The 12,886-nt window shown below is 50.0% G+C and overlaps 1 protein-coding gene across 12 annotated transcripts in view; it reads left to right on the forward strand.

The window, feature by feature from the left end:
* Positions 1 to 12,886, forward strand: part of MYCBP2 (MYC binding protein 2) — a 3,160,061-nt gene that overhangs the window by 1,334,161 nt on the left and 1,813,014 nt on the right. The window lies entirely within an intron of this gene.

Raw genomic sequence — 12,886 nt, forward strand, 5'->3', positions numbered from 1 at the left:
TTCAAATATGGGTCTGTGCTTACACTGCAATGCTCCAAAACACCAAATTGTCAGAAATGCAGTGCACACCCCATAGCCCTGTACACATCTCCAGCATATACTCAATCAAACATTTCAAAAGTGAGCCTGATCTACATGTATATGGAACGCTGCCAATAGCCATCTGAAGTGTCCCTTTATCTCACCTGATCGGCTATAAGAAACTTAGTGACTCTGCCACCAGAACATGTATCAAATATGTTACCCTTCCCCTGCGGCTCCACCCTTAATTTAGGCAAGTGATAAATCAAATGACTGCAATTCAAGCAATACTTTTCTAATATTTTGCATTATCCACCGTCTCTGCAGGGATTCTATACATGGATCTGGGGAAAACAGCACATGCTGCCATTTAAATGTACTATTTTTGTTAAGGTGCGTTATAAATGCGTTATAAATGCCATATTATATCATATCAAGGCACATTGCCTCAGAATCCCTTCCCTCTGCTGTGCCTCTATGTAATCCGAATAGAACTGTTCTTCTATCCTATCCTTGGGAGGAAGAAATTCATTAGAAGAACAAATTACTTACCTCTCGGTAATGTTCTTTCTAATGGATGTTCTTCCAACGGATTCCTAATCGCTCCTCCAACCTGCACCTCTGGTGGATAACTAGTACACCTTTATAGTTTTATGGTCCCTCACGTCTGAGTCCTAGGGAAAAAGGATGGAACTGAGGTCACAGAGCCCTGCGCCTCGATATATACTTGCCCCGACGCCCTGTCCGGCCAGGGGCACGTAGAGGCATCAGACTGGGCCGACGCAGAGCCATGCTGCTCCCTCTGGTGGCAGAAAATGTTCTAAAGATCAGCTGTGCTTCGGATGGGATATCGTAGATGAGGAATCCGTGGCAGGAGCATCCATCAAAAAGAACATTACTGAGAGGCAAGTAATTTGTTCTACTCACAAGTCCGTCCCTCATTTGTACCTAAATAGCAGTCAAACAGCATGAGAGTCAATATTGATGGTCCACATACCCTATTTCCATGGTCTCCTTTATAGGTCATCATGGCGCTTCAATGCTCTGTTTCTACCCTGCTAACCCGACCCCCTGACCCCCCCCACCCCCCTCCCCCCCTCCAGTCTACTTCTGCAGGGGTCTGTCCTGAAACATTCTGGTTTGACCATCACCGTCTTGTGCAAAAGACAGTGTGTCCACGGGCTGTGGATCACTTGCGTCCCCTGCACACTCCAAATATTGTCAAAAAGACAAACAGTAATTACTTAGTAGTTCACTGGTTAGACTTACATATCTGGTTCGATTTCCCAATACTTATTAGGGCGAACCCCACGTTCGTCCTTCACGTTGTTAATGTGGCCAATTAGTTCTGTAGTTTAAAAAGTTGTTCAAGTATTAACATTTTAGTATTGGTGCTCAACATCTATTCTAGTATTCACCACAGGTTACAACAATATTCCTTGCATATTGTATTCTACAGATATCAGTCTCTGCATATTCTGCTTTTCAATACAAATATATAAACTCAACTCGTTTCGGAACTCCAATTCCCTTCTTCAGGAGCAAAAACAAGTACTTATACAATGTTCATAGATTCAAATTTTCTTAGGTTGTTCCAAAAGATCTGTGTAACAAAAAATAATAGAGTGGTTGTGTTTTAGTGACGTGCTAAAAAGCCAAACTCATGTAACACAACTCAGTTGTTTTCATTGTTTAGAATGGCCCTACCTCTCATAAGTGCCCCATGCCGTTTCCAAACTGATCTTTGGGTGATTATTTTAAGTGGTGGAGAACAGACTGTCATTCTACATCATAGAGTTACCTAAAAGAATAATTGGGAAAATAATATGAAGTTGTACCTCAAGTTCCTCGATTATATGGTGCATGTTGTACTAAACAGAATTGTGTGAAGATTGCAAAAAAGCTCTTGAGCTCTTAAGGACCTACCTCCTTATGTAATTATCTGTGGTCTATCTTTAAGTGGCCAGCTCTCCTGGAGTTATTGTTCTGTTGGAGTTATTGTTATCTGACTCTGGTAGGCACTCACAAATCCCATGTAGTATTCAGTTAAACCAGTACGTCTATATCAAAAACATAACCATACAAAGTATTCCATTGTATCCTTTCCTCATTTGTAAATGACACAGCACTTTTTCAGCTAGACAATAATCGTCCCGTTTTCTATTTACCTTTGTAGGTTTGCTCATATGTCCCGTAATGGACGTTATTAGGCTGTGGCGGTAGCGGTCTCAAATGTGTAGGTTGTATTTCTAAATTAAGAGAAAGGTGTGCGTGGTTCAGTGTGTCATCCATTATTTCAAAATGTAATATAAATCATGCAAGGAAACCCCAATCTTGCGCTTACCTTAAATGGGGGGCTTCACTTGTACTTAAATAATACGGCTCCGGAAGCAAAAAGATGCAGACTGTGTCTTGTTCGTAACGCTGCGTGTCTAGGTGACATGGGAGAACCTAAGGGTAAAGGCAAGTTTGGGCTCATGTCATTGTGCACAAATTTAATGTCGCCAATGCGTATCAGTGGGTGCACAGGTAGCGCATTTCCTCTTACCTCAGCTAGCCGGTGCCGTTGTATTCTTGTGGAACACTCGCAGCCCGCGGGTGAATAGCCGCGATGTGAAAAATGGATTTACGGGTAAACGTGACGTGTAACCGCACACACGTGATGACGTCATGTGTAAACCACGTCATCACGTTGCGCGTACGTCACTTGTTATGAAGTTTTACGGATATTAAATCACCTTCCTACAAACGGCTTGGGGCACCTTTGCGCACATTATACTTTTTAAATGATCTTACCAGGATGAGTACATACATTTAACACATTTCCAAATTCCATTGTTTTACATAGTTCCTTTTTACTTTTAGTGACATCCTTAAATGATCTATGGAAACATTCTCGTGTGTTGTATGTCATCCTAATTTCATTTGGCTAGCACTTCATGTCTCAACCTTTCGCTTTTAGTAACCTTTTACAGTTGGTTATGGACATACATCACCTCATCCTGTTGTTTGTTAATCGTATTACATCTCTTTGTTAAAAATACCATATGAAGATGTTCACACATTGTGTTTGTTCTATGCATAATCTAACTACACTAGGCAATAGTTACTAAGGGCCGCCAGGATGCACAGAATTGCTACTGAAAGGGTGTCTATGTTCCATAGTAGAGGAGGACTTCAGGATCTTAATTTGAGCTTCAACTACAGTAATCTTAGTACACAGAAAACATGAATTATGGCATTCTCCATTTCATAGAATTACAGACTATTTGAACATGTTAATTTCACATCCTTACTGTTCATGACCTGTAAGAATGTCATTGTATTTTTCCTTGTTTCCTCCCTTGCCTTGAAGTGCTTTGAAACACATTGTGTATAGGCACTATATAAATAAACAATCATATCATTCTTACTTCCAAGGCTTGGATTCCTTGAATCCGAGTGTTAAAATGGATTTCCAAAATCAGCCTGTGTGGGAAGATTTTGGGAGGCCACCCTATTTGTTGAACAAGGAGACTGAGTTTAGCCAATTCCAATCAAGATAAGGTAGCAGAGCGGCAAGACTGGTCTAGGGCTAAAATTAGTCCACATAGATTAACACCTATAATTCTAGTTGGACAGGTAAGCATACAAATATACAATAGTTTATTAGGCCTTTAAAATGAACACACTCTATCCAAGAAAACATCTTGTCAAATATTGCCACACCAACACAATAAAACCTATTTGAGGCTTGTGGATCTTCTTAGAATCGCATGCTTTGCACAGGCCGCCATCTAGTGTTTCATGCAGAGTATTGCATGACTTGTTTTTGAAAGTCGAAAAAAGGGACGTCAACTGGGCGTGTCTGTAATACTATCCTTAGTGATGCCCGTAGTACCCATGTTCCTTCACACTTCTGATAACCTCAAATAATTTTTTCCACCGTAGCGAACGGTCGCAAGTTGCAGAGCTTGTGGCTTGTAGCCTTTTTATACTTGTATTGTTAGTATTTTAAATTTTAAATTGTGCTTGAACGACAGTTACTTCATCTCAACAGCGCTTATTGACTCGCAAAGATCCTCGATGAGAGCCTCCTCATCAACAACCATCATGGCTTCGGCCTACCTCAGGCCTTGGCCTTCACAGTAGGGAGAGAGGGGGGGTTGTTACATTCCACATATTCCTTAGAATGCCTACTTCTCCAGCATGGGGTCTGGCATGGATTCACATGCTCAGGAATATTCCCCGTCGTGAGGCCTGGAATCCTAGGTAAAATAAAAACCAGTTTCACTTTCGTTTATAAACTGTCTTTCTCCTATAAAACAATCATTGAGCTCTGGGTCGTACTGCCACACCCAATGACTGCCCTCTCTCTAAGCCCCTCCTCTGGCAGCCATCTTCAGATTCAGATTTTTACCGCACGTTCAAGTGTTGGTAGTACTCTAATTTCGCGCTTCGAGCTTTGTGTTTTTCGGTAGGAAAACTCTTGCTGAATCAAGCCAGTGTTCTCCATCGGTCAGCCATCCGATTAACGGGGACTTGTTTTTCGGCATCTTTAATCACCCCTCAAGGGCTTAAATCGTCGATTGTTTTCTTGTTAGAAGTTTCCAGCAGTCCATCAGGCCTACACCGCACCGGATCATGTCGGAGGAGAAGGACGGAGCTTCCCTCTTCAAGCTCTGCACCAGCTGCGGCTTGCAGAATGTTTTCATTGACGACAAGCATTCCCACTGTCTGTATTGTCTACACCCGACGCACAAGGAAGAAGATTGTGAGATTTGCCGTGCCTTCTCCAAGCGCACGATGAAGGACTGGCACGTCGGGCTGGCGACGTGGCTCAAGGCCAAGGCCTCTACCCTGTGTGGTCCACAGGGGCATGCCTCATCCCGATCCAGCCAACCAAAGTGGGCTTCTAAGTCGTGTGGGCCCAAGACAAGGCCAAGCACTGCATGTCCGCTTTGCCGGGGTCGCCACGCAAGCGGGTCCCACATCGGTCAGGACGCGTTCATAGTCTGAACCGGCCTCAATCTCCAGCCATCGCTCCAGCTCTTCATCGAAGAGGAAGTCAGCTAACCCGGGGAAGATGCGAGAGAAAACTGAGAAGGCCAAGCAGGATAAGGTGTCCGTCCTGCCAGCTACGGCCCAGGTAATCCGTGTCAAGACGTCCTTTTCTGTCGAGATGGTTGCTGCTCCCCCTCTTGAAGGCGAAAGGGGCTGACCCGGTCCAGGGTAACCCAGTGGCGGGCAGAGTGGCACTCCCTCCCAGGCGGGAGGCTTCGGCCAGACCAGTGGAGAAGACTCCTGAGAAGAGGATGCCGGACCTCAGCCCAAAGCCAACCCCTCATTACTCGAAGAAAGGGGGGGCATGAAAGAACTACAGGGCACAGATATTTCTTTGTCCGATGAGGAAGACGTTGTTTCCGTCCACACCATCCCGGGGGAGATTACTGACGACGACGCGAACATCGAGGGATTGCCTGCCGGATGCGACAACGAGGACGGGGTAGGGGCGTCGACACAGGCACTGGGTCCAGCGACCCTGTCCCCTAGGCACCCCCCAGAGATCTTTCGCAGGACATTCGTTCGACCCTCCACACACTGTTGTCGGAGATTCAGTCGGAGATTCAGAAGAGGATGCCGAAGCACCACCAGTGACTCCGCTGGCGACAACCCCGTTGACAACGGGGCCACCACTGCAGAAGAAAAAGAGGAGGCACCCTACACCTCTGCTCCAACCGTCATAGCCTTCCCCCCACACCGATATGGGACGGATACGACTACGATGGACACAGACGACTGTGGTCTCTCTCCGCCACCAAGACCTTCTCCGAAGTGGGATTTTTCCACTCCATGATCGTCCGTGTGTCTGAACTTTTTCAACCCGGAGGAGAAGAAAAAGGAAAGCTTCCTCTGCCAACACCGGGAGGCGAAGAGGAAGACCATCTGTCAGTAGTGCTCCTGGATGACGTCTGGGATGATGGGCTGGCACATCTGAAGAAACCCTCCTTGGTCCCAGTAAAGCGGGACCGGCTAGAGAAGAAGTATCGAGTGCCGGAGTCTGCACTCGCAACAATTGCCGTACTCGGTGGTCTCGACTGCAGCAAGGAAGAAGTCGTCCAACCCGTCGTCGTCAACCTCTGTTCCCCCAGACAGCGAGGGGAAGAAGTTGGACGCCATGGGACGGAAAGTCATTTACTCTACGACGACGACTTGGCGTTCCTGGCCAGGTGCGACCGGGAGCTATGGTACAAGATGGCTCCTATCCTAGATTTCCTCCCCGAGGACAGGCTGTTAGAGGCAATCGAGAGCCTTCAGGAAGGCGAGGTGGCGTCTGACCATGCCATCACCGTGGCCCTGGACATTGCGGACATGGGGTTCCACCAGATGGGAAACGGGGTTTGCCTCAGTCATCGTGACTGCCTGAAGGCCACCAACTTCAGACAATAGGTCCAGACGAGGGTCCTGGGCATGCTGTTTGACTGAGATATCCTTTTCGGCAAGGCAGTCGACTAATCTCTTCGGGCCATCATATCCTACACAGAGACGGGCTGTGCCCTGGGCACGCCGCAACAGCACCGTCAATCGTTTCATCCGTCAGGAGGGAAGTCGGGGAGATCTTAGAGTTTCGGCGGTGGATCGTCCTCTCACCACCAACCCTCCCATTCCGCGGCCCTGGAAGCCTACCGGGGTCATTCCAAGGACTTCAGAGGTGGCCGCTATCATCGTTAAGGCTGCCAGGACGGCGTGCCGGCCTCCAAGCTGTATTGAACCGGCCGGGAAGTCGGACCCCCACCACTGGTCCCCAGTGGGAGGCCGGCTGGCGAACTTCGTCAGTGTGTGGGAAAACATCCCCACTGGTCGATGGGTTCTGGACGCTCTCGCCCATGGGCATACTTTGGAGTTTCAGTGAAGTGTCGGAGAATACCACTGATGGCCCGGCAGGAACACTTCCCTCAGCTGCTGCTGGAGGTTCGGGCCATGTTAAGAAAAGGGTCGATAGAGCTGGTTTAGAAGCAACTCTGGTGCACCACAGTTCACTCAAGATACTTTCTAGTAAGAAAGAAGACTGGGGGCTGGAGGCCCATTCTTGAACTACGATGACACAACAAGTACATTAAGTCCCAGAAATTCAGGAATTTCACGTTGCAGCACGTGCTCGGCCAACTTGAGGAGGGAGACTTTCTGTCGTCGTTCGGTCTAGACGCGGATTTCCACGTCCCCATTCATGTAAACTATTGTAAGTTCCTGGGCTTCGTTCTACAAGGGAAGCACTACCAGTTCCAGGCTCTCCCCTTCGGATTAGGTCAGCGCCCCCAGTCTTTATGAAGTGCCTGGCTCCGGTGGCGGCCAATCTACAGGGAGTTCATGGGTACCCTTACCTCGACGGCTGGCTCATCCGGACCATGTCGGAGGAGATTGCCTTCAATTACACAGAGAGGACCGTCTGGCTGCTGACGGATCTGAGCTTCTCGGTGAACTATGCAAAATCATGCTTAACTCCATCGCAGAACGCATGGTTCCTGGGGTCTAGGCTCAACATGGTGTTCTGTCTTGCAGCTTCCCCCGCAGGAGAGAATAGTGGCCCCTTTGGGCAAGGTGAAATGGCTGTTGGCACTAGAGATCGCCACTGTGAGCACCATCAAGTTGTTGCTCGACATGTCGTCGTCATGCCTCTACCTGGTCTGGCTCCGCAGGTTGTGGATGCGACCGCTCCGGGAGTTCTTAGAAGCCGTTGGATCCAAGTGTCCGGGCAGGTTTGTGCTCGATGAGGAGTTCCGTCGAGCAATAACGTGGTGGGGGTGTGTGCTCCAACATCGCCACAGGCACAGACTTCCAGAGCCCTCCATACCAGGAGACGGTCACGACTGACGATTCCCTGGAAGGGTGGGGAGCACACACCGGACGTCTCCACGCCAGAGGCCTGCTGCTCCGGGCAGAGAAGACACTACACCTCAACGTACTTGTACTACGGGCTGTGGTTTGGGCCCTGAAGTCCTTTCTTCCGTCTCTCAAGGGCAAAGTGGTGAGGGTCTTCACGGACAATACCGCCACAATGTTTTACATCCAGAAGCAGGGGGACACCAGAACCCTGGCACTCTCCCGAGAGACGCAGGGTTTGTGGCACTGGGCCGTCGCCTGAGGGATGTTCCTCATTCCTTTCCACCTGGCGGGAATAAAAAACACTGTTGCCGACTCTCTCAGCAGGGAGCTGCGCTCTTGCTACAAGTGGGAGCTTCGGCAGGATCAAGTGGACAACCTCTTCCTCAAGTGGGGCCGTACCCAGATCGATCTGTTTCTGTCGGCGACGAACACCAAGTGCCTGAGGTTCGCCAGCAGGTTTCCCCGACCGGGGAGCATGGGGATGCATTCTCCTTCCCTTGGGAAGGCCTGTTCCTGTACGCATTCCATCCTTTGCCGCTTCTACTACGAGTCATCAGTCAACTCAGACGGTGCTGGTGCAGAATGATCCTCATCGCGCCAAAGTGGGCGAGGCAAATCTGGTACCCAGACCTTCTCAGCATGTCAGCGTCCCCTCCAGTCAAGCTGCTAGTGGTCGCTGCTCTTCTTGCCAGGGAAGGAAGTGCAATCCTGTACCACGACCTGGGATTGCTGAACCTGAAGGCCTGGCTCCTGCAGCTTTAGAGTTCCGTGGTTATGAGCTGCCTGTGGACTGCAGGGAGGTCCTCGCCAAGGACAGGGCGTTGTCGACGCTGAAGTGCTACGGACACAAATGGAAGTGTTTCGCAACTTAGTGTTGGTCACAGAAGATTAACTCTCTGAGGGTCATGGCCCCCCAGGTCCTTCTGTGCTTGTTGTTGGCTAAGTCGGGGCTGGCGCACCAATCTAGCGGCTATCTCCCGCTACACCAGTCTCTGGGACGGTCTTCTCTTTGGTCACACCGTCTAGTGAAGGAGTTAATCAAATGACTGTTCCATTCGTTCCCGCCGGTGAAGGCGCCTGCCCCGGCATGGGAACTCAACGTGGTGCTGACTAGGCTCACTGGGGCCCCATTCGAGCCGATGCATCAAGCTCTGCTTAAGTTCCTATCTTGGAAGACCGCTTTCCTCGTTGCCATCACCTCTGCCAGGAGAGTAGGTGAGATCCAGGCCCTGTCCTGCTAGCAGCCTTACTTGATTTTCCACGAGATGAGGGTGGTGGTGTGGACACACCCCTCCTTCATGCCCAAGGTTCCGTCAGAATTTCATCCCAACAAGCCCTTGGTGTTACTTGTGTTTTTTCCAACACCTTTGTCGCCGGCTGAAAGGACTTTGCACTCGCTGGATGTTGCTCGAGCGCTCAAGTTTTATGTGGACTGCACAAAGAATTTCCGGAAAACTTCTCCGCTTTTTGTGAACTTTGGTCTTGTGAACCATGGGAAGGGCCTTGTCCAAGGCGTCCATCTCCAGGTGGCTCTCAGGCTGCATGACTCATTGTCCTCTGTTGGCAAAACGACTGTTGTCTGGCCGTCGGAGAGCTCATTCTACCAGAGAGATCGCTTTGACGACGACATTCCTGTCAGGTGTGCCCCTGCTGGACAATCTGCAGGGCTGCTACGTGGAATTCTACTTGCACCTTCACGAAATTCTACTGCGTCAAGAGGAATTCCAGAGAGGAGTCCAGAGTCGGCCAAGCAGTGCTCCGCAACCTGATTACTTAAAGGTGAGCCTGGTGAGGAGGTTGGAGTAATTGCTTCTGTTGAGCCTTGCCACCTCCCGTGGTTGTGTATGTATGTACTGCTATACATTCTTTATTCATGAGCATGTGATTCCATGTCAGACCCCATGCTGGTGAAGGAACAAGTTGCTTACATGTAACTGTTGTTCTCCAGCATGGGTCTGGCATGGATTCACATACGAACCCTCCCTCCTGCCCCTCTGCGGCTCGTCTTGGTCATACTGCCAGAGGAGGGAGTTAGGGAGAGGGTTGTTATTGGCTGGGGCAGTATGACCTAGAGCTCAGTGATTCGTTTATAAACGGTCTTTCTCCTATAAACCAAAGTGAAACTTTTTTTTCTTTTACCGAGGATTCCCGGCCTAACGACTGGGAATATTCATGAGCATGTGAATTTATTCCAGACCCATGCTGGAGAAAAACAGTTACAGGTAAGTAACTTGTTTTTCGAAGGGATTGTGTCCTCTGACATATTCCTTATCTTTGATAATACGTTTCCAGCTTGCTGGCCTCGGAAATTTTTTCTGTAGAGGGCGCTGCGCGTCGACGTCTGCCGAGTCGATGTCCCTCGACGGCCACCGTATCGGCGCCGACGTCATCATGCCCATAAATAGCCATGCGCTGCGTCCGTTGCTCAGTTCCGTTTTTCCGCGCTTCGTGGGGCCTCGGAACGTCGTTGCTCAGTTCAGTCAGGATAACTACTATATCTACTCGAATATACCTTCTTGTTCTCGATGGCATCTTCATCGGAACCGACGACGCCGCGATCCGGCTTCAAGAAATGTCGAGACTGCGGTAAAAAAATGTCGATAACAGATCCACACAAGATCTGCTTGTGGTGCTTGGGAACCGAGCACCATTGTTCGGAGTGTGAGGACTGCATGTCCATGACGGCGAAAGCCTTGAAGGAGCGCAAGGGGAAGCTCGAGAGAGGTAAGTCAGTAAAAAACAAAATCTCCTCGAAGGTTTCTTCGGCTGAGTCGAGGCATTCGTCTCCTCGCCGTCGAAAACATTCCCATTCTAGATCAGAAAGAAAATGTTAAGCGTCTTCGAGAATGCGGCCTCGACCCCCTCGAAGACAGCTGAGAGTGATACCCCGGGTGAAAAACCCAAAAAATCAAAACGCAGCGAGTCTCAGCACCCGGCGAAACATTCCACCCGAGAGCGCCACGAGCCATCGGGTAAGAAGGCACCGTCTTAGACGCACGGATCGGCGCCATCAACGCCGTTATCGAAGGGTTCCTCGACGCATCGGTCGGTCGATCGACTCGACGCCATCGTTGAGGCCGACATCAATGCCGATGAAAGAGAAGACTAAGGCCACTCCACAGCCAACGGTGATTCCAAGGGCCTGACCGTCGTCGATGTCCTCGAGTAGGATCCCGATCCTCTCGAGTTCTTCGAGACCCCTTCCAATTTTTGTTGGCGCCTTCGAAGCCTCTCACATTGGCGTTGACGACATCGACGTTTTCTCACCCAATAATGATGAGTTTGGCTCCTTCTGCCTTAGAGATGGGTTTTACACCATTTCAGAGGTCAAAGTACCCTGGACTATCTTCAATTTATGAAGAGGGGGAAGATTCTGACCAAGAAACATTTGGTTTACAGATGACCACACTGCCTATTTCAGAGGATTTCACCTCTGAGGAAAGAAGGCTGAAGGACCTACAGGAGTCACTACATGAGGCAAGTGGGCTGGACACTTCCCCAGAAGTGGAATCTGTTAAACCAGACCCAGGAGAACATGCCGAAACACCCTATAGAACCCTTATGGCAAGAATTATTGAATTTATGGGTTGGTCTGCGCCTTCACCTGTTTTTCAACAGGATGACCTAACAGACATATTAGACAAAGGTCCACAGGAGGACCCTGTGGTCCCCTTCCATGCAGCCTTACAAAGGAAAATTACATCTAATTGGGAAAACTCCTGAAGTTATCCCTGCGGTCAATAAAAGATTGTCAGCCAAGTATAGGGTAGCGGCTGCTGACCCTGAATACTTATCAAAACACCCGACTCCAGAGAGCCTGGTGGTTCAAGTGGCAACTTCATCTAGCAGTAGGACCACTTCTCCAGCATGGGGTCTGGCATGGATTCACATGCTCATGAATATTCCCCGTCGTCAGGCTGGGAATCCTCGGTAAAGAAAAAACCAGTATCAGTTTCGTTTCTGATCTGTCTTTCGTAGTAACAACCAATCACTGGTCTCTGCGTCATACTGACCACAGCCAATGACTGCCCTCTACCTAAGCACCGCCTCTGGCAGCCATCTTCAGATTTTTACCGCACGTTCATGTGTTGGGATCCTCGTGCTATTGCTCTCGAGCGTTAGTGCTATTTTTCGCGCTTTTTCTCAAAAAACTTCGATTCTTTCGGTCAAAAGAGCCTCAAGCTCCACCGATCCTACATCCGATCAACGGGGACCCGTGTCGGATTCGTCTGTGCCCCTCAAGGGTGAAGATTTCGTCGAGCTACACTTCGGAGGACTCCAGAAGCTTCTCAGGCCCGGTCTCGGAGATGGCCCAGGAGAAGGGAAGCTCGCCGCCCGGAAAGCTGTTCAGGGTCTGCCCTGGATGCCAGCTGCTGAACGTCTTTAAGGAGGACGAACACTCTTTCTGCCTTTACTGCCTTCATGAGGACAAGACGCACGTGGAGAAGGACTGTGCGTTTTGCGGCAACATGTCGGAACGGACCATGAAGGACCGCCATCAACGTCTAGCCAACTGGCTGGAGGGTAAGAGCCCGTCTGGCGAGAAGAAGAAGAAATCCGAGCGGTCTTCTAAGACCTTTGAGGGCGCCCCGGCGACGGGGGCCCAACATAAGGCCAAGCACCGCGAGTCCGCTGGCACCGGGAGCGCCGAACGGTCGGGCTCTACGGGCGCCAGGCAGGGCGCACCCTCCCCGGCACCATCAACCACGAGCCAACGCTCTGGGTCGGGTAAGAGGAAGGCCGAGCACCCGGCGAAGCTCCTGGAGAGGCCCCGGTCAAGCTCTAAGGCAGAGGAGGAGCGTGGCAGTGCCCCCTCCCTCAAGGATAAGGCGGTGAGCGCACCTAAGGTGGTGAAGGCCTTGATCCATCCGACCAAGCCCTCTATCGAAACGGTCGCGGCGGCCCTGGCTCAGCCTGTGGAGGCTGCACCAGTGGTGGCGACCTCGGGGCCCAGAATCTCCCTGCCTCCTCGGAGGGAGTCTTCTTTTGTGCCCATCGATAG

Source organism: Ambystoma mexicanum, chromosome 7q (assembly GCF_040938575.1).
Source record: "Ambystoma mexicanum isolate Mex_15411 chromosome 7q, UKY_AmexF1_1, whole genome shotgun sequence".
In the NCBI taxonomy this organism is placed as follows: Eukaryota; Metazoa; Chordata; class Amphibia; order Caudata; family Ambystomatidae; genus Ambystoma; species Ambystoma mexicanum.